The sequence below is a fragment of the Cupressus sempervirens genome, chromosome 5 (genome assembly GCF_028749045.1).
Source record: "Cupressus sempervirens isolate cs-2001-9-10 chromosome 5, ASM2874904v1, whole genome shotgun sequence".
NCBI classification, from domain to species: domain Eukaryota; kingdom Viridiplantae; phylum Streptophyta; class Pinopsida; order Cupressales; family Cupressaceae; genus Cupressus; species Cupressus sempervirens.
In genome coordinates, this window is record NC_143122.1 from 471718000 (window position 1) to 471741777 (window position 23778).

Below are 23778 nucleotides of genomic sequence, written 5' to 3' on the forward strand. Positions count from 1 at the left end.
GTTAGACTATGTGAAGTGACTGAACAAAAGAAGAAAGTTGAAGAAGACATGACTATGGCTAATGAAGATAAAAGGGTAATGGTTACCAGACTTGAAGAAAGGATATCAGATGTGCAAAAGCTAACAAACACACAACTAGACATGATGAATCAACTAATTCTTGCAAATAAGGAATTGAATCACAAGGATGTGGAAATTGCAAATCTGAAATTACAAAAGGACGTACTGAAGAATGAACTAAAAGATGAGAAAGAATCTATGGAAAAATTCAACAAACCTAAAGAGGCAATGAATTACTTTGAAGAACTTATGAAGTCATCAAGCTATTTTGATGGCGTCATACATTCATGCACTGAGAAAAGGAGAATCATCTAGAAATAGAGAACTGCAAAATGAAAAGTCAAAGGACAAATCAACTAGCTATCACCATGGAAAAATTGGTCCTACTGCAAATATATTTTGAAAACATGGTATGAAAAATTCTAAACCTAAGTTTACTAGTTACTTTTTTTACTACAAGAAGTAAGGGCATCAAATACATGAGTGTAGGTCAAGACTGAGGAATACAACTGCTACACCTAAATTTGAAGGATATTTACAATACTTTTAGAAGTATCAAAATAGAGCATATGAATGTAGATCATAGAAAAAACCTTACTAGAAAAATTAGAGGAAGAATTATGCACCTAATAATGCATGTTCCAAATGTCACAAGTTTGGACATTAAAGAAAGAATTGTAGGAGTCAAGCACATTTAGCAAACCAGACAAAAGACAAAGGCAAAGGAAAAGTGGACATTGAGAAAATTAGGAATGAAATGAACCAGAAATGGAAAAGGAAAAAAAAAGATGGAAATAGTGGAGCTAATGGAGTTGAAGTCACCCAATCCAATGGAGAAGGTGATCATGTCATCTCAAAATAAGAAAAAGAGGTATGTATGGAATTGTATACTTAATTGATATATCATACATTAGTTCCTTATGTGAAAATGTGCTAAAAGTTCATATCTGCAAATGTGAAGATGCATAAGAATAAATTTTTGAAAGGTTTTCAAGTGTGAGTAATATTATCTATGTTGACTGAGCATTGAAATGTAGACTAGACACTTCAAAAGAGAAATGAGAGAGACAAAGTACTATGGAAGAGACCAAGTTGTAATACAAAGACCTAATTGGAAGGCATCAACATCGACTGAGACAGTTGGCTTTCACCTACCTAAGTATACAATATTAATGGAGAACCCTAATCAATCAAAAGAAGGTATATAAAAAATTTTGAAGATATTATTACATACCTTCCATTCATATTTTCAAGAGCATAGTTTGCTTTGGAAATTTTAGCAACTAGCAAAGATTTTAAGAGAAATTTGGATGAAGAGGCTTGAATGAGTGAAGATCTAAATTGTGCCAAGTATCTAGAGAAGAAAAGAACTTCAAACCTTAAATGTGAACATGGAATTTTCATCAACCACTTGAATGAGCAAGAGGTTGGTATAATTCAAGTGGTGAAGAGTGACACTTGTCCTCCACAGAAGTTTCATGGTATTCCAAAGATTGCTATGAAAGAAGACTCAATGGGTGTGCTATCCTTGATACCACCTAAAGTCATTATGATCCATGATCTTAGAAGATGTTATATGTGTAAAATTGGAGAAGTAGGAGATTATGCAATTGAGGAAGCATATGAGAAGTTGTGCAATGAAGGAATTTTGAAGGACAAATTCAAAGTTGTTGAAAGGAAAGGGTTAACTTGTACCCTAGAATTTAAAGGTTGAATGGATTAAAGTTGTTTTGAGTAGAATCCATGACATGAAGTACTACTTATAGATTGGACTGGTGGAGATTAGAAAGAAAATGATTCATAGGGTTATAGGCTATCCAACCCTAAATATGAAGAAAACCATGCAAAGCCTGATTCATGAAGAAGTTGAGGCAAACACAAGAGATGAGTGGCATATACGCGGTCTATCCATCAAAAAATTCTTGATCCACTAATTGAATTTGCAATGAGGGTTATGACTCCCAAATTTTATTAATTAGGTAAATTGAACAATGTGCCTTGTATGGCTGTGGTTCAAGTGTGGAAGATTGTAATGAAAGATCATGAGTATGATCTTGCCAAGCTACAAAGGTTAGAACTTGCAGAAAATATGTCATCCAAAAGAAAAGCAAAGAATTTAATGTTTAAGTTTGGTTCCCTCATTTTGTGTATTTTCTTTTATATCTAGAAGTATTTCCTTGGTATTGGTAACATTGTATGGGAGCAAGAAAAACCAGCGACAAAAAAGTTCAATGAGTATATCACTCAGTTGGGAGAAAATTTTGAGAATTCAATGGATACTTATTTTGATGAATTTAAGAAAAGGATGAAAAGGAGAATGATGATACCTAAAGATTTGGTCATGAATTATTACAATAAGATATGTTTTCTTGTGGATACAGAAAACAATTTTTTATAGATAGTAAAGTTGAGGAAGGCTTGGTTACAAAGTCTTGACTATGAGATAGATAGCGATATAGTGAGTGCAAACATTGATCCACTACTGAAAGAAGAGATAGATGTCAAGGCTGAACCATTTGGGAGATATGAAGAAGCTAAAGCAAGAATAACTATAAATATAAATATAGCTTCTAAGGAAAACTAAAGGAAGAAAGTGATTGAAGATACAGAAGCAAAACTGGGCACCCTAGGCAATGGACAAGACCATTACAATTGACACAAGGTCTTGGTGAAGATGAAGAACAATATAGTGGTGATGAGGAAGAGGAAGAAGAAGAAGGTGACAAGGGAAAATCCCTAGTTTTTTTCATGCCACCAAATAAAAAGGCTTAAGGAACAAAGAAGAAGCTGATAGTGACACCCATCTCTCCTCCACCACCGAACAAGCCAAGGACCAAGGTAGCTACTAGTGTCAAGTAGTCTGCAAAGAGGAAGGTAGAAGAAGCTATAGAGAATAGTAACCCCAAAACCAAAAGAAGGAGATTGGTCAGAGGAGTACCTTAGAGGAAACCTAAGTATATTGATGAGGTATGCACAAACTTAAGGAGTTCCCTAGGTTTATCTTGTTTCAAATTTGTCAAATATGATACACTAGATAATGATGATAGAAATAAAATTGAGAAGATACCCCAAGACTTTTATGATAGATTGAACATAAGATGGGGACATGCATAAAAGAAAGAGAAAAAGATAAGGACTAACAAATTAGTTAGAGTAATGCTTGACTTATCACAAGAGAAAAAGTACACATTTTTGGAGTAGTATAGGAACATATTTGTTCCAAAATATAGAACATTTTTTATATTACTAAATAAAGAGGAAGTTGTACAATAATAAAATGAATTTCTATCGAAGAGTATTTTTTGGGCTAACACCAAAGATAGGAGTGACAAACACTGTAAATATCAAAGATGATTGCAACATTGGAGAAAGCCCAAGTGTGTTGAGTCCACAAGGCAACATGTCCCCTATACATGCCAACACCCCTAACACTCTAGAGGCTAAGAAGTCAAGGCTCATAGATATAGAGGTAGATGGTGAAGAGAAGGAAACAAGAGTAGATAGTAAGATTATTTTAGTACCTCACATTAAGTTAGGAAAATAATCAAATGAAGTTGAACTAAGTGTAACTATTATTGTCTCAAGTGTAGATGCATAAGCAAGACTGAGTGGTGACACCCTTTCACCAACTCTCAAGGTAGTGCCGAGAAATAACACTCCTTCACCTAGAAGAAAGAGGAAAACAATAAAAGATGTTTCACTAGATATTGAAGTTAGTTTGGATGAAATCATTGAGATGCCACAATCGGATCTAGAAAATCTCACCTTGGAACAAACAATTTTTTTGCAAGAAGTTTTAGCAAAGAAGAAAAGGAAAGAAGAGCTCAAAAAAGAGCACAAACATAAATAGGTACTACATTATGTAAAGCATATTTTTGTCGATGTTTTTGACATTCAAAATTTTGTTGAAGATGCACCAATCATCAACCACCTTGTAGCTATAGATGATCAAGTGAATGCTTGAAATATGGAGTCAAATGAGAAGCTCTTGGATTGGTCTACCAGAAGATTTGAAACTAAGGTTCTAGACAAAGTTTCCATAACCATTGCTAAGTAGAAAGTAAAAATACATGAGAATATATAGGTTATGATTGATTTAACATAGAAGGTAAAATATTTGTACATAGTTTTGTCAAATGTGCCAAGATTCACTTATTCATGCACAATTTATTGAAGAAGATTGTTGAAGTATAGAAATGAGGAAGATTGATGAAACCTATAATGAAACAATCATTATTTTTTCCCTGATGTCAAACCTGCTATTGCTGGTGAGACAATTGCTAATTTGGTCTGAATGCTATCATTTTATTGATTGATGAAGAGGATTTTAAAAGAAAGGATAACAAGAAGCAAAGTGTCATAGTGCAAACCAGAGAAAGATAAGGAGGCTTGTAGTGTTGCTTCATTTAGTGGCCAAAGGAATGAACCTACATTTGGAATACTAAGCATGAAGGTACATTTGGAATACTAAGCATGAAGGCTTAAGGAGGTGAATTCTTGAAGGGTGAACAAGTTGTCAGAGATGAAGGAGATTGAATGCCAAGTAGTATGGAGGAATGAATAAGAGATCTGTAATATACAAGTGAGTTGTTTTGTTATCAGATCAAGTCCTACTATTACTTTGTAATAGCTATATTAGTCTGAATAAATCCTTTGGATAAAGGTTGACCTAATAGTCATGAGTAAATCCTTTAACAAGGTGACATTCTAATGGAATGTTATAAAGTCCTCTAACAAGGATCACTCCTAATAGGTTGATTGAAATCCTTTAATCAAGGACACATTTAACTATGTGTATTGTAACCTTTAACAAGTTTGGCTCCTTACAGAGCTCACTTCAAAAGAGTGAAAATTGGTAGCATGTTATAAGTGGTTTTTTTCCCAAATTGGGGTTCCATGTAAAATCCTTGTGTAAAATTGTGTGAATGATTTTGTGGTATTTTAAGTTTACATTTCTGCAAAGTTCATTTGACCTAGGATAGTAATATACTATGATTTGAGATATTGGATGATCAATGCATGCACATGTATTTGTCAAGTACTAAAAATTTTATCTATACATTTTGACCTTGGATAACTGATTCACACTCCTCTCAGTTATTCTAAAGCATTCCAAGAATTGGTATCAGAGCATTTGGTGCGTGTGAATGAAACAATTTGAAGGTACTTGAAGCTAAAGATCAAGATGTGTAGATAGGAGGTGCTGAAGTTAAACAAGGAAAAATTCCTACATGGAAATTTTTAATGAAGCTACATCTAGGAGGACTTGGAGATTATGCATAGGCAACTATCACCATTGAATATATTGTAGTAGTTGGAGCCCCAACTACTAAACAACTAAAATAGAAGAAAGAGCACAATTAGGCAATGTTTTAGATTTCATCTGCCCTAAGCTATTAAAAGTTTGAGGACATAAAAACATGTATCACTTCTAAAGGAATGTGGGATGCCCTACTGAAGATCTATGGAGGAGACAAGAATGTGCTGAGAGCCAAAGTAGAAAGTCTAAGAGAAAAATTTGATGAAATGAGAATGCAAGAAGGTGAGACTATAGTCCAATATTATACAAGAATCAAAGACGTTGTAAATACAATCAAAGGAGAAAATGGAGTTACTAAAGATGAGACTATGATCAGAAAAGTGTTAAGAACCCTGCTTCCTATCTATACTATTAGAGTCTCTACTATACAAGAACTAAGATGTACTCCTGGTAGTGATCTAGCCCTTGAAGGACTAGTTGGTAGACTTACTGCTTTTGAAATTTCAAATTTTGATAATTTCAAATCTGAGATTATTGAATCTTCTTTCAAAGCTAAGCTAACACTCAAGGAACCTAAAGGAAAGAAAAAGGTCAAGCATGTTGCTAGCGAGAGTGACATAGATGATGAAGATCTAGAAGAATTGGAAGCATTGTTGGCTAGGAGATTTTATAGAGGCAAAGGAAAATACAAAGGTAAGTTACCCATCATATGTTTTAATTGTAATAAAGTTGGTCATATTGTAGAAAGGTGTCTTGAGAAGAAAAATAAAAGAAATGAAGAAAAAGTCAAAGGTAGAAAATATGAGAGTAAAAAAGCCTATAAAGACAAAGGAAAGAAAGCTTGTTACATTGCTGAAGAAGAATCTAATGATGAATCAAATGATCATGATGAGGAAGTTGTGTATGTTAATATGAAAGATGATTGAGATGAAGATGAGGCAACTGCATTAGTATCTTATGTAACCAAAGGTGAAAGATGGATCATTGACAATGGATGTTCTCATCACATGACTAGTGAAAAAAGTAAGTTCATTACCCTTGGGAATTACAATGGAAGTAGTGTTAGATTTTTGTAATGATGCACTCTGTCCAATGTAAGGTAAAGGATTAATAAGATTGACAAACAAGATCATGTGTGACAATGCTTACTATGTGGAAGGACTTAACTATAATCTATTGACTGTATCACAATTGAATAGTTCAAGATACGAGGTTGAATTTGAACTCAAGAAAGCTAAGATCTACAATACTGATGGAGAACTCATTAGAAGTAGAGATCCGACAAGAGGTAATCTCTTTTATCTCAAAATGAATGAAGTGACTTGTCTTGTTGTAAAATTTGATGATGTGTGGCTATGGTACAAAAGTTCATTACATGTAAATTTTGACAACTTGGTTAGTATCAGTAAGATGAAAAGATTTAGCAGTTTGCCAAAATGAAGAAACTTGATAATGTGATTTGCAAACAAAGCTAGTTAGGCAAGATGAAAAATTCTAGTTTTAAGAGTAAGACTCATACTACAAAAGAAATTTTGGAATTAGTTCATACTGATCTATGTGGACCAATTGATGTGAAAAGCTACAAAGGTGACAAGTATTTTATTCTATTTGTTGATGATTACTCAAGAATGATGAAAGTTATGCTTTTTGAGAGAAAAATCTAATGCTTTTCAAATGTTTAAGTGGTATCTGGTTAAAGTTGGAAAGGAAACTGGAAAAATCTTGAAATGTCTGAGATCTGATAGAGGTGGAGAGTTTACATCAAATGAATTCAATAACTTTTGCAGTTAGGACCCCTTCACAAAATTGGATATCTAAAAGGAAGAACAAATTTGTGATGGATTGTGCTAGAGCACTGATGATAAAGAAGAATGTTTCTTTAAAATACTTGAGAGAAGCTATCAGTATAGCTTTCTATACCTTGAACTAAGTACAAGTCAAGAAAGGTAAAAATTTCACACCTTATGAATTATGGTATGGATACTCATTCAATGTCAAATATTTTAAGGTATTTGGAAGCAAGTGTTACATTCTTAAGGACAATAGAAATGGTAAACTTGATGTAAAAAGTGAAGAAGGTATATTCCTAGGTTATTCCACAAGAAGTAAAGCTTATAAGTGTTTAAATACTAACACTAACAAAGTCGTGGAAAGTGAAAATGTAAAATTTGATGAATATACTAAAATACATGAAGATGAACAAAAGAAGGAACTTGAGAACTATAAAACCTTTATGTACTACTATGAAAGCATGTCTGCTAATGTTGATGATACTATAGGTTCTAATAAAAAAGAATCAGTGATTGTCAAGTCAAACATGATGGATGTCAAGTTGCATTTAGGAGTTGAGTTATAATCAAAAGCTGAGGTACATTTTGATGTTGAGCTACCTAACAAAGAAGTACATACTGAACTTGAGATTGAACTCCATTAATGACCTATTGTTGAAGAAAGAAGAACACGACCAAGATTATCAAAATATGTCAAAAGAAATCATCCTATTGAATAAATTATTGGAGAAAAGGAGGTTGGACCAATGACAAGGAATATATTAAGGAATGAGACATGTTTTTTAAGCACACATGAACCTAAATCAGTGAAGGATGCATTAGAAAATTAAGACTAGAGTCAAGTCATGAAAGAAGAAATTGATTAGATTGAGAAGAGAAAAACATGGACACTAATACCAAAACCAAAGGACAAGAATGTTATTGGAACCAAGTGGGTGTAAAAGAAAAAATGTGATGAGAATGGTGAAGCAACAAGGAATAAGGCAAGGTTACTCTGCAAAGGTTATGCACAAGAAGAAGGAATTGACTATGGAGAGATATTTTCTCTAGTTGTAAGATTGGAAGGAGTAAGAACTCTGCTTGCTTATTCTACATATAAAGAATTCAAAGTTTATCAAATAGATGTTAAGTTAACATTTTTGAATGGTATACTGGAATAGGAGGTTTACATTAAACAACCTAAAGGATTTGTTGATCCAAACAATAAGAACATGGTGTTTAGAGCGCAAAATGATTTATATGGTTTAAAGCAAGGTCCTAGAGCATGGTATAAAATATTACATAATTATCTTGTGAAGATTGGTTTTGAGAAGACTGATGACAAAAACAATTTGTACTTGAAGATAGAAGGAGGTAAAGGAATTTTACTAGCTGAAATATTTGTTGATGATATCATATTTAGAGGACAGAATGCATTGTGTAAGACATTTGCAAATGAAATGATGAAAGAAATTGAGATGTCTATGTTTGGAGAAATAAAGTTCTTTGTTAAATTACAAGTTTTTCAAATGAAATATGGTATTTGTATTACTCAGTCCAAATATGTAAAGGAAATCTTGAAAACTTTTGGTATAGAGGATTCAAGACTAGTTAGTACTCCCATGGTGACAGAACACAAACTATCCAAAATTGATGATTTTGTTGAAGTAAATCAAACATTGTACAAGTCTATGATTGGAAAATTTCAATATGTAGTTCATAGTAGACCTGGCATTGCACTAGCTATTGGGATTGTTACAAGATTTTCTAAAAATCCTAAAGAGAATTACTTAATGGAAATTAAAAGGATTATGAGATACTTGAAAGGTACAACAGACTATGGTCTATACTACAATAAAAATGACAAGTTTGAATTGAGAGCCTATAAAAATGTTGATTGGGTTGGAAACATTAATGACATGAAAAGTATAAGTGGTGGAGCATTTTTCTTAGGAAAAAGATTAGTTACTTGGACTGATAAGAAATAGAATTGTATTTCACAATCTACTATTGAAGCTGAATATGTGGTTATTGTAGTGAATTGCACAAATGTGGTGTGGATCAAACAATTACTCAAAGGAATGAAGGAAAAAATCATTGAATTTGTGTTAATTATTGTGACAATACAAGTGCTATAAAAATATCTAATAACTCTATGATTCATACGAAGACAAAAAACATTGCAATCAAGTATCATTAATTGAGAGAGTTCGTTCAAGACAAAGAAGTGAGAATGAAATATGTGAATACAAAGGAACATATAGCTGATATATTCACAAAGGCTTTATCTAAGGATTCACGTGAATATCTTAGAGATAAACTAAGGGTGATACCCCTATCCAAAGCTAATTAGGAAGCAAGAGTAGTTCCCTGCATCTATTGAGTTGAATTTCATACTTTACAACTTGATCTAGTGGATCTTACTTTAGGAACTGCCTAAAGCAAGGAAGGAGCTGAAATAAAAAAATTATAGTCACATGCAAGGTGACAAAGGGAGAAGCTAAATTTCTGATATCTACATGAGAAGACATCAAGTCTTCGGCATTGTTTTCAAAGAGGGAGAATATACAAGGAGAAATTAGGGAGAGTTTAATACAAGTGTGAGGGAGAGTTAGTACTAGAAACAAAGATCAGAAAGAGGGAGAAAGAGGAAGACTTCCACTAAATATCTAAAGTAGAAGAGAGATTGTAGCCTATACAAAAGAGGGTCATATACTAATAGAGGGAGAGATTTCAATACAAGGTATTAAGTTTCTTTTTGGTATTGGTTTTCCATAAATGCCAAAGAGGGAGATTGTTGTAGAAGATTGTTGAAGTGTAGAAATGAGGAAGATTGATGAAACCTATCATGGAAAAATCATTATTTTTTCATTGATGTCAAACTTACTACTTGCTGGTGAGACAACTTCTAATTTGGTCTGAATGCTATCATTTGATTGATTAATGAAGAGGATTTCAAAGGAAAGGATAACAAGAGTACCTAGAGAAAGGTTGAGTTATATGGTGTATAAAAGGACCACTAAGACCAAGTAAGAATTTGATGATATAGTGTATTTCTTATCTACTTAAGGCTATAATGAAAGGATACTTGAGAAAAGACAAGAAGGAGACTAAGCAAAGAAATGTGTCTCCCAAATTTGATCGAGCAAACAATGGAAGCTGAGCAAGTTCATTTAGGCCAAGCAGAAAGTTAGTTACGACTGAGAAAATATCAATCTAGTAGGTGTTGAGTGAAGGACGTTTAATATGTTTTGAGCACTAGTAAGACTTAGTGTATGCCGAGTAACCTAGTGTTGATCGAGCATCAGAAGATAGTTATTGTTGAGCAAGCAACACGTTATTGCTGAGTGAGTGCTAATAAAATGAGTTTGATCAAAGGTTTGATGAATCTGAGCTAACAAAGTTGATTTCTTGAATTATCTAAAGCATGTGAAGGATAAGTATGATGAACCGGTGACATAGAATTCAAGATAAACCATTTTGAGATGAATTTGAAGATGATTCTAAGGAAATTTTCTAGAGGAAAAAAATAAAAAAGAGGGTGGATTCAATGAATCTGACCTAATCCTAAGATGGATGATTCTGGTTAAGAGACAAAAGATTGGAATGCTCTATATAAGGAGATAATAGGATAGAAGCAAAGCGTCATATTGAAAAATAGAAAAAGATAAGGATTCTTGTGGTGTTGCTTCATTTGGTGGCCAAAGGAATGAACCTATAGTTTGCATACTAATCATGAAGGCTTAAGGAAGTGAAGGCTTGAAGGGTGAACAAGTTGTCAAAGATGAAGGATATTGAATGCCAAGCAATATGGAGGACTCAATAAGAGATTTGTAATCTACAAGTGAGTTTTTTTGTTATTAGATCAAGTCCTACTATCATTTTCTAACAATTGTATCAGTTTGGATAAATCCTTTGGATTAAGGTTGACCTCACAGTCATGAGTAAATCCTTTAATAGGGTGGCATTCTAATGGAATGTTCTAAAGTCCTCTAACCAGGCTCACTCTTAATAGGGTGATTGAAATCCTTTAATAAAGGTCACCTTTAACAGTGTGCATTGTAACCTTTAAAAGGGTTGCCTCCTCACAGAGCTCACTTTAGAAGAGTAAAAATTGGTAGTGTGTTACTGTTGGTTTTTCCCAAATTGGGTTTCCATGTAAAATCCTTGTGTCAAATTTTGTGAATGATTTTTTTATATTTCATGTTTAAATTTATGCAAAGTTCATTTGACCTAGGATAGTAATATACTATGATTTGAGATATTGGATGATCAATGCATGCACCCGTATTGGTTAAATACTGAAAAAAAAATTATCTATACATTTTGACCTTGGATAACTGATTCACCCCCCTCTTAGTTATTCTAAAGCATTCCAACAAAAATAAATCAAATTTAGGTTGAGATGAAGAGATCCAACACCATTATTTCTAAGTCACTAGAATTGAGCATTAATCGTTTCAATAATTTATTGAATTCTCAAGACACATTGGCATATCTTTAGGTAGCTTTAAAAAAAGAGAGATCCAAATTGATCTCTATTTAGCCAATGATGATAGTTCATTTGGAGTTCTTGCAGAGAGAATTGAAAACAACCTAGGATCTTATCATAGAATATCACAATCTTTTAGTGGTTGGTAGTTTAATTGATTTGGCTACAAGATTATAGTTTCATAATCATATACTGGAAGTAGTAAGAACCACATTGGATCATGCACTATCCATGGTTACTAGAGTTCACAAGGAATTCATTGATAAATATGGATTACTTCCATCTATTCAACCCCAATAGCAGTGACATATAGTGTTAAAAAACAAGGGGGAAACAAAGTTGATAAGGAGAATAGATTTGTAGAAGTTAAATAAAGGTAAAGGGAGAAATAAAATTGTGAATAAAGGTGAAATGGATTTATTATTCATTCTTGTATTGAGTCAAAAGACTAAGGGGGAGAGCTCATTTATTAGATTGTATTGTAACATTGTAAATATGACAATGTATTTTTTTTCCACTAATGTCAAAGGGGGAGATTGTTGGTATTTCTAAACATTGTTGTCTATTAGTGTCAATCACTTAGTCATTTACAAGGTAGAGTCAGATGACCATTACTATGACCAAGATACTCTACATAGGTCAAGTCATGTATCTAAGAAAGTATGTACTATGCTCTTCATGAGTCAAGTAAATATATGGTCACCAAGTATTTTAATATGTATACAAGTATCAAGTTATATAGTGAGTGCTGAGCATAATACATATGGTGCATCAGATTGGTAATTTACACCAAGCACCAACATTGCTGAGCATCAAAAAATAGTAAAGATCGAGCAATGCAGAGTTACATAAAAGTTAGAAATAGAACAAAATTTGAGGTAACACATTTTAAAAGCTGACATGGAAGGAAAACTTAAAGATTATAGATTTTATTACATAAAATTCAAATGACATGGATCATAGATCCCTATGTTGTATGATCAATGATTCATATGGAGAGGCTATTATGGAAGGATCTAGAAATATCTTTATGAAAACTTCCTAGATCTAAGTGAGTGAGAGAGATGTGTGGAGTAAGAGAAAGAGTAGAGAAGTATATGCATGTGAACAATAAGTCAATGAAGGGTCTTTTTATCATCTAATAGAGAAACTCACCTATTCATGGCAATGAAGTGAAAGGGAAAGACAAGTAACATTAGATCAGAGGAGATGATCAGTTAACAAGGAGAAGACTCAAAATTAACTTTTAGAAAAAATTGAGAGTCGAGTACTAAATGAAATTTAACTAACTTGAATGAAGGTAAATCTCTTAATAGAGTAGTCTTAACAAATCTTTGTAAATCTCCTAACAGAGTCCTTACTTTTTTTAAAGTGTTAAATCCTCTAACAAGGTGAGACCTAGTAGTCTCTTAAGCATTTAACATGCCGGACTCCTCACAAGGTAGATCATATCTTATGATCAAACAGTGTAACCTTAATTGGTTAACTTTATTACTGCAGTAGTGAAGATTTGTGGGTTTCATCCCCACCCCAGTTTTACCTCCACTTTGGAGGGTTTCTGGGTAACAAAATTGTGTTATGTGTTTTATTTTCATGCATTTGATTGATCAGATTTATATGTTACAGTAGATTTATATTACACATTTTACATGCACAATTTTATTGATAGGTGTGAGTGAATTGACGAAAAGTTTAAAGTGTTAAAGATTATGATTCACCCCCCTCTTATTATCTTGTCTATCCTTTTTATACCTCCATTAGTCAACACTAAACCTTATCATCACCTGGTGCTTTGTTTTTCCATAGCTTTCAAGGAAAAGTTTAAAACAAAGTTCTTTGCACACTGTACAATCTTTTTTCTGGGTAGTAGTTTCAACTATGGTATTTTGAGGAATTAAGCATGGGTGTTGAGATGGTACAACATAGATAGACAATTCTTGAAGATAATTCATAGCATTATTCTTGAAGATAATTCTTATTGTTCTTTGTTTGAGAATCAAGGGTGGTTACAATATTTTCTAAGGCTCACAACCTAGGATGATGAAGTTGCACTCTAGTTTATGAATACTTTGTATAATGGGGTAGCCATGGTAAAGGGTACCAAAGTGGAATGTAGTGAAGCTGTCGTCATTGAAGTTACTAGGTTTCCAAAAGAAGGGGAAATTATTGAAGATGATTTGAACCTGCATTTAGCAAGGGCTCAATTTTCCTTACATTAAGATGGGCTACTACAAATAGACAAAAAAAGATACAAAAAGGACATCTATGCAAGAAACCTATAATCAATGTGCCTTCTATATCATGAAGTAAATTACCCATGAATGTAGGCATCAATTGCTGCATGACATTCATTTCAAACTTCTTAGCTACTTATGACATAAAAACATGCCAGTAAATCTTCCAAATTTTCTATTTAGTTTGTTGAAGAAAAGAGAAACTTATGTTCAAGGAGGTAAGCCCAATTTAGTATCAAATCATTGTTTGATTAAGTTAGTTGAAAGCATTTTGAATCAAAAATATATTTTGTCATGGGAGGATTTTATGTTAAGGGATGAGTACTTCTCTAAGATTGGAGGACCTAAGGGTTTAGGAATAGGGAGAAGGATTTGCACATCATCTTGTACTATTAAAATTGTTGGATGAGCCATGCCCTCAACTGCTGAAAACCCTAGGTTATCTAGTAAAAAGAAGAAAAAAATAGTAGAAAAATCACCATCTATTTCTACTACAAAGAAAGGGAAGGAAAAATATATTGCCAAAGAGAACCCTACAACTCCTCAACCTCAAACTAATGTTAAAATGAGGTCATCCTTGAAAAGAGTTGAGAGGGAGTTAGCCTAGGAACCAATAGGAGAAAATTTGGATCAACCAAAGAACATAGGGGATGTCGAGAATATAAATGTCACATCCTCACCTCTAGATAAGAGGAATAAATCCCAAAATGACACTCCTACATACTTTGCTGAAGGAAAATCTTCAGGGAAGAAAAAGAAGGTGTCTAAAATTTTGTTTCTCACACCTATAAGGAGAAGTGGACATAAAGATAAGACTCCTATTGTGGTAGATACACCTATAGAAAAAGATGGCCACACAGGTACCCCTATAGTTTGATGCAGAACTTTATGAAACAAGAAAAGATTCAAAAAATGTTCAACAAAATTCTGGTTAATGTAAAAAAGATGAAGATGTTGTTCTCATTGAGGATGATCATAGTGATGATAATTCCAATCAAAATGATGTGAATGAATTTAATAATGAATAAGAGGTATCCCAAATACTGATCCTAAAAATCTTGATGAGCATTTGTAATAAGGTTATGAAACAAATAGTTAATGAGGGATTGGAAACCTTGGTTCAGGTAGCCCAACAAATGAAAACTAAAAATATAACACAACACTTAACATGTGATAACCCTAAAAGAACCTTGGTTGTATGGAAAAAGAATCCAGTTGATGGATCTCAAGCATATATTCCCAAGGGAGATGGATTACATGACACTGATTGGATTGACATTAATAATCAAGAACCAATTCACCCACCAGATTTCTCTACCCCTTTGACAACATGAATAAATTTATATAGACACTTTTTGACTAAGAAAGCTATGTGGTTGGAGAAGAAAATTAAGATGCAAAAAATAATTAACAATCAGTAGAGAGATTTTCTAGATCAGGAGGAAAATATTTCACTATTGAGGATAAGGTCATGCAGATAACTACCTTAATACCCAAACTTCTTCAATGCAGACCTTCAGCATGGGTATATACTTTATTTCTTAGGGAACATATGCTAAATTAAAAGATGACTTGAATTTTTTAAGGCCTTAGTCCTTGTTTGACTAAACCTCATGACTTTTACTATGCATTTGAACAATCTCTTGTAATAGTTAAGAATCTATTGTTTTAATTATACATGCACAATTTGGTTGTTCTAGATGAAAGGGATTGGAATCCTTTGATATTTTTTGGTGACATCCACCTTAGAGAATTCATTTCTTGGGCTCAAAATGAAATTACTCAAGAGAATTAGGATAGGTCATATGGGGAACAAAAAGAGATGACACCATTGAATCTCAATCCTAAAGCATGAGATCCCAAGACTTATTGCTATGATTTTCTGAACGTGGCAGTTAGTGATTAAGGGAAAGCACATATCAAAACTCTTAGGAGAGATACATATGAAAATTTTAAAAATAGAGACTTGAGAGAGGTAGAAAGATCAGTCATTTAGAGATGGATCAAACTTCCCCATGACATGCAGGTTCATGAGCCTCATCCCCCATAGAACTTTGTAATGGCAAGCAGAAGGGCTACCTAGTATGTAATGTCAAGGAAGACTAGAGGAAGTTTCTAGATTCCACTCAGATTCCAACCTCCTTTACTCATGAATCCACTCTTAGGTTTAATGAAGATGTGAATGAGCATGATATGGCTACTAAAGTACATATATGGGAGAAGCTAAAAGATTCTAAAGGATACTATTGAGATTGACAAAAAGGAGGTATAGGAGCCATCCTTGCAGAAAATTTTAGTATAAGAGCTAGGGTCAAAAATCACATACTTGTTGGAGGACTAGTAAGACATTAAGTTGGGGCGAATGATGAGACTAAGAAATAATATAAGTTTTTTGGGCTCTATAGTTATCAGAAGGTCTTTTCTTTTTATAAGTTCAAAGACTTTTTATTATATATTCTGTATAAACCGTTAATAACTCTACTTTTCTATGGTTGAAGACATCATATGGTTTTATGGATATAATGGTTTAATCATAGCTTATATGTGATAAATGAAATCGTATATGCATATTGGTAGACATAATACTTTCTTCCTTTAAACTTTTAATGGGTAGGTTCCAACAAGCAAGTATCGTGAGCAAGAAATAGTCTATATGTGTATTTAATATTTTTTATGGGTTATCAGAATGAATATGTGTTTTAATATATTACATGTATACTAATATGTTGTAGGAATAAATCAAATAAAATCATAAGGATGAACACGAGCAAGTGAAGTAATGACAAGATCATGCAGATGCCTTATACTAATGGTCAACTGAAGATCGGGTCAACACAATTAATAACTGTTAATTACTTACACAAATCCAGATGTTATGGTATGCTACTTTTGTTGAAGACTTGTTCAAATGAGAAGAATGTGTTTCAGGTTCATGTAACTTATTTATGATGCTACTAAATCCTTGATTGTTGAGGCTATCTTTAGGAAGTTAGTTTCTTTTATATGTCATAAATAAAGTTGTGAACTCACACTTCATATAGTAGAGAAGAGATTGTAACATGTAACAACATTCAATATAGTTTTTATTTTCCAGTTTGTACTATTTATGATTTTATATCAATAGAGATGACACTATTATTTTTCATTACTTCATTTTAAGTTCATTGTCTTTCAATTATCCAAGGGGGGCCACTTGGGGGAGTAAACTTAGTTAGTAGGATTAATTTTCATTCTTCCTAAGATTAGATAGAACTCTTTTGTTCCTAAAGCCATTGGTAACAAAACCATTGGTTGTTCCTGCAACAAAGGCAAATAGTGTAGAACCCTATTTGTAATTCAATTTCTATATTATAGATTAAGTTTATTTTAAACATGCACTTAGAAATAAAATCTATATTCAAGCATTCTTGTCTCCATATATTAGAAATGACAATTTAAGGGGTTTAGGGCATATACTTTGCAGACATCATTTCAAGTGTATGTCCATGATCAATAACTAAATCAATTCAATGACATATTTGGATGCTACTTTGGATGTCTAATCTATGAGCATGAAGCTCTAGTTTCCAAACTAATCATTTGACCAAGCACACACAACTAAGGTCTTGGTATAAACTGCCTCACATTTGGTGATATGTCCACATGCTCAGAAAAAATCACTCTGATACCACCTGACATAGTGCAAAGTAGGAGAGTCCCTAAAGGAGATTTCACCATAAAGTGGAAACACAAAAAAAGATACAAGATTTGATACTAAACTCAATCCTTTATTCATAAAACAACTAATTACATGCAATGTTGCAGGTTGTAAGGCCTTCCTGATTACAACTAAATACAAAGCAAGTAATAGTTCTACAGATCCCTCAAGATCCAACCAAAAACCCTAGCTAGTCAAATTCTATAACACAATAACAATTTGGTAGAAACCTCCAGCAATATCTAAACTTGTGTTCACAAGCCCCCAAGAAATCTCCTTGTTTCCCAAGTTGCAACTACTAGCTCTTCTCAACTTTGCTCCTCTCAGCTACTCAATGCTTAACTCATCATAATGTAAGACTCCACTAGACCCTCTACTTATGCCCAACTAATTCAAAAGTCATCTTAGAAGTTATAAATTAAATAAATCCTTATATTAAATACATATTTGAGCCACATGTTGGCCTGCAATAGAGATTAAATACAAAATTCCTTAGTTGGCTTACAACACCCATTAAATACACACAGGAAAGATCACCAAGACCCAAAATAGGTCCTCACACATCCCTATGATTTCTCCACATAAAAAACACATTCTACATGCATTAAATGCACCAAGTTGGCTGAGAAAATCCACATGAATACCAATCAATACTCCCAAATTACCAAGCATCAACAAAACCCCAAGCATTGCCAAGCAACAATACATGCGAGCAATCTAGTATAAGATAAGAAACACAATATAAGCTGAGAAAAAAAGTGTATGCATAGAAATACGGTATAACTAGAGATGCTTTAGAGACCGATCACCTTCATTGATTGAGCACCTTGGTCAATATTGCATCTAGGAACTACCCAATAATGATTGAGCATCACCTCTTCTTTGACCAAGTTCTCCAACTCCAAGGTCAGAGCACTCCAGTATGCAAAATTGCTAACTACCCTAGGATGCTCCACCATCAAGATATCACAACTAATATGAAAGAAAATCTAAATAATTTATCTTTTTCAATGTTGATTTTGATGCCATCTAGGTGGAAGAGGTTGGATGGGGAGAAGTTAGAAGGATTTTAGTAGATTTATAATGGAGAATGGGTTGTAAGAAGTTGAAATGCAAAATGGTCAATATGCATGGACAAATAGAAGAAGTGGTTTTTTGAACATTGATGAGAAACTTGAAAATTTTATGATTGCACAAAATTTGGCCACCATAGGTTGGTTAACATCAACAAGTATACTTCCTATCACAGATTTTGATCACTATCCTATTTGTCTAAGGTTGTAGGTGGATGTAGTGTTGAAGATGGATCCTTTTAAGTTTGATTCAAAGTGTTTGTGAGATCCAGGATTAGAAGAGAAAATATAGATGTGGTGGTCCTCTACACTTATCAAGAAAGGTAATAAGGCATTCATTATTTTCAAGAAATTGTATTTTGTTGAAAATTAATTAAAAATATAGAACATGGAAAAACTTTACAATATTTTTGATAAAATTATTAATCTTGAGGGAGAGTTAGTTGAGCTACATGAAAATACATTAGGTATGGAATGGATGAGGCCCATTTTCAAAAGGAGCAAGAACTAAATACATGTTATGCAAAAATCCTAGCCCAGGAAGAGATTTTTTGGTAATAGAAGTCAAAAGAGACATGACTCAAGAAAGGTGGTTAACATACATATTTAATTCATAATTTAGTAAAGGCTAGGTGGTCAATGAATAAGATTATCTCACCCTAATATTCTAAACTTAACTTGTGACAAACTCTAGAGGAAGTCAATTTGTCTATAATCTGTTATTTTTAGAACATTTTTTGGTTGGACTCACTAACTCTAAGTGGTGACATGAGTATTCTTGATGTCATCCATAATTGCATTTTTTATTATTAGAATCAACAACTAATGTACACAATATTTGTGGAAGAGGTAAGGGGTGCTTTTTTTTCCATTGAGAGAGAGAAGGCTCTTGGTCCAGATGGTTTACCAACCATCTTTTTCCTACACTTTAGGATATAGTGGGAAAAGAGTTGTGGGAAGTTGTAGAAGTGTCAAGTTGGGATGGTAGATTACTTTTAAAGAATCTAAATAACACATTTGCTTCTTTGATTCCAAAAAAGGAGAACAAGAAAGATATTAGGGAATTTAGGTCAATCTCCCTTTGCAACATGGTGTATAAACATATTTCCAAAACTATGTCCAATCATTTAAAGGAGATCCTATGTTTCATAATTTTGTAGGAATAGATTGATTTCTCCCCTAAGAGATCTATTTATGAGGGCACCATCATGGCCCATGAAGCTACCTACTTGGTAAATTTGGCGAAGACATCCAAAATCATGATCAAATTGGATATGTGAAAGGCCTATTATGTAGTTAATAGAGATTTCTTATTGAATGGCTTAGGGAGGTTTGGCTTTAGTCAAGAGTGTATTGAATGGGTAGGGAGTTGTATTGGCCTACCCAAAATTTCAGTATTGGTTAATGGAAATTCATGGGGATTTTTTGATTTAAAATTGGGAATAAGATAGGGTGACCCATTATCTCATTTCCTCTTTATCATCATGGATGAAGTTTTGGGAAGGTTGATAGCTAGGGAGCGGGAGGATGGGGTTTGGAAAGGAAAAAAAGATGGTATTTCCCACCTCCAACTTGCAGAGAACATTTAGTTAATGGGTGAAGAATGTGAAGGGGAGGCTAGGGTGATTAAGTCTACTTTAAACTCTTATAGAAGATTCTTGAGCTAGTTTATTAACTAGTGTAAGTCTGAAATTTACTTCTTCAATACAGATAGAAATGTTCAACAAAACATTTACAAGATTCTTCGAATAAGAGTTGGGTGTTGCTAGGAAAATATTTTGGGATCCCATTGTTTAGAGGTGCTTTGAAGGCTTCACTATGGAAGGATCTATTGGATAGCTTCTCTAATAAGATGGAAGGTTAGAAAGGAAGATGGTTATCATCAGCAAGGAGGATCCTTATGTTTTATCATCTCAGCTATTTTGGGGTTTTCGATGATGTGTATGAAAATTTTGGGAAACATTTTTAAGACTATAGAGTCAAGGATGAGGAAATTCTACTAGAATGATCCACAAGATGAGGACAGTGGTTGACAATAGCTTGGGGAGAGAGTTGTAAGTATACATGGGGAGGGGAACATGCATTAGAGATTGGAATTTAATGAATTTGTCTTTGGAGATAAATTTGGTTTGGACTATTTTCTCAATTCTACAACTTTTATTGGTCAAGATTATGAAAGCTATATATTTATATAGATTAGAAAGTGAAGGATTACTGACAATTGGGAATCTCCTAAGAGGATCAATAGAATGGAACTTCATTTTTTATTGCCAATTTTTTAATAACAAATCATGTGTCCTAGAAGATAGGGAATGGTAGGAAGGAAATTTTTTGGAATGAATCATAGGGGAGAGGGGGGGACTACCAAAATTTAGAGACAATATAAATTTCTATGATTTATGTATTTTCTTATCCTACTATTGTGGAGAAATGGTGGTAGATTATATAGAACAAAGGTCAAGGATTAGAGGTGTAGATTGCGTTTGGAAAGCTTTGGATTGGGTTAATATTAGTGATGATAAAAAGAGTCAAGTGTAGTCAATTTTCAAATAAAGAAAAGCTTTTCTAAATACATAGAAGGATAATTTTATTTGTTGTGTTGTGAAGAGTGGGAGTTATTAAGTGAAAGTGGGTTATATATTATTGAACAAAAATAGGAATTGAAAGATTGAACTATCTGGATTTTTGGGGGTAGGGAGTGTCTACCAAAAGCAAGTTCTTTTGTGTGGTTATATGCATGAGGAAGAATTCTTACTAGTGGTTTTGGATTTTAAGGACCCACTCCTTGTGTGATGTGTGAAGAGGAATGTTACTCTTAAAATGTAAATTAGTATGGTAGTGTTGGAAGATCATCAAATGAAATCTTAGATGATAGGGTCCTCCATAGAATTTAATTAGAGAGGTGTTAATTAGCTAGCCAAAGAAGCCAAATAGATCTATCCTTTCAAGAATATTTATGTATAGTCCATCAATTATAGTGTGGGAAATCTAGAAAGAAAGATATGTGATTTTTTTGGGCAAATTAGAATCTTTGGAAAGGGTTCAAATATAAGATCAATGGTTCAATTGAGGATGTGGTGAGTGAAAACTCAACACATTGTTTGAATGGCATGCCTTATTCCATGAGTGATAGACATTCAATTGGCATGGTTGATAATCCAAATTAAAGGAAATGGACATAATTGTGAATTGAAGACTCGTCGGGTCAAAAGATTTGAGATGAAGTAGCAAAAACTAGAGCATGGTTGGTAAAGATTATTTTTGACTAGGCTACAAGTTCTAACCCTAGGAATTCTAGGTTTGGGTTTGTAATTATAAATGGTCAAGGTGAGATGTTATTTTGTGGAGCTCAAATATTGATTAAAGGATCAAATAATGTGGCAGAAATGATTGCAACATGTTTAGCTATTAGAATTGGAAATAAATTTCTATTTTTCATTGAATCCATATTAAAGGTGATTCGTTATTGAAAGTTCAACATATTAGTAAGGAACACACCCAAACATGGCATCTTCAACCAATAATAAAATCTATTTAGAATGAATTGGAAGATTTGGTAGATTTTATGGCAAGTCATGTTTACTAGTAAAGGAAATGAGGTGGAAGACAAATTTTCAAAATGGGCACTTTCCTTTGAGAATGAATTGGAAACTGAGATTGAGGACTTTAATTAGTTGCTATGTGAGATTGATGGAAATACTAGATCTTTTTATTTAAAGGTAATATTACTTTGAAGTTTGGATTTGATTTGATGTGTTGGCTCATGTGTGTGATTTGATTGAGAATTTGGTGAAAATCACTATATCTTATCATTGAATGACAAGATTGTTTTGAAATTATAATTTCTAAATTGAGATAATAGTTCATGAGTGTGATTGATGAGTGATGTGGTGGATTTGACATGAAGGACAATTGTACAAAATGAGACTGGGTGATTTATCTTAGACGAAATTGTTGACAGAATGGAAAGGACAATGTGGTTCTCTCAAGGTAATAAAATGGTGGTGAGATGGCTTTAAAATGTATGAACAAAAAATCCATCATCATCATTATGGAGTCAAGCATAGATAGTAAAAGCTATTTATAGCTAATAGTTGACACAAAAGACAAATTTTGTAAAGAAGAAAGTAGTAGAGGTTTGTGTAGGTAGCCATGGAAGCTAATTTTTCATTCATCACAAAGAAACAAAAAAAGGGTTTCTTAGGACCTGGGAGTAAGGAGAGAGTCCATGATCTTCTTAAAATTAAGATTGACAAAATGATGGAATCAGTGTTGGGTAATTTAGGAACAAAATTTTAAAAGAGCAACCATAGCTAGAGAATGATCTTAGATGTGATCTCAATGGATATAGCACAAGGTTTAGAGCTAGGGAATGCCACACAAACTATCATATGGGTCATAGAATCATTGTTTGAGAGTGAATTACTACTTTGTTTGGACCATATTTTGGAATGTGCTCTGTCTAGTTTAGAACAACACACATTAGATAAGGGATAGAATATAAAGAGGAGACTGAAGAATTTGGAGTGATTCCATTTGTGAGACGGGCAAAGAAGAATACAAATTAAGGTATATCTTGGATTGGGAGGAGATCAAAAAATAGATGATGAATTATGAGGTAGAATTGAATGCACGGGCTAGAGCTTCCTAGATATTGGTGAACTAGGAAAGGTTATCATGTTGCTCGGATAAGGAGAAACTAGTGGTTAATATGCTAGAATATAGTTTTTTGGTTTGTGTTATTACTCCCCCCATGTGTGTGTGTGTGTGTGTGCACGTGCATGCACACACACATTAGAAGTGGTTTTTTAAAATCCTAAATGGTCTAGAAGATTTGTCTATAACAACTTATCCAATCGATAACTATTTTTTGTAATATGTTAACATCCTAATGGGCATTTGGATGTTTTAAGTCAAGGTAGGTGTTTTTGTCTATAACAACTTATGCGATTGATAACTATTTTTTGTAATATGTTAACATCCTAATGGGCATTTGGATGTTTTAAGTCAAGGTAGGTGTTTAAGTGTTGAAACATAATAGCACAATGTGTCAAGTGAGGAATTAATATATTTATGATCTCATGACACAATCCTTCATATTTATATTAATATAAATCTCTCTTACCAATCAATAAATAAATAAAATGTATTTAATAGAAAATTCTATTAAATATTTTGTATAATATTATTTTA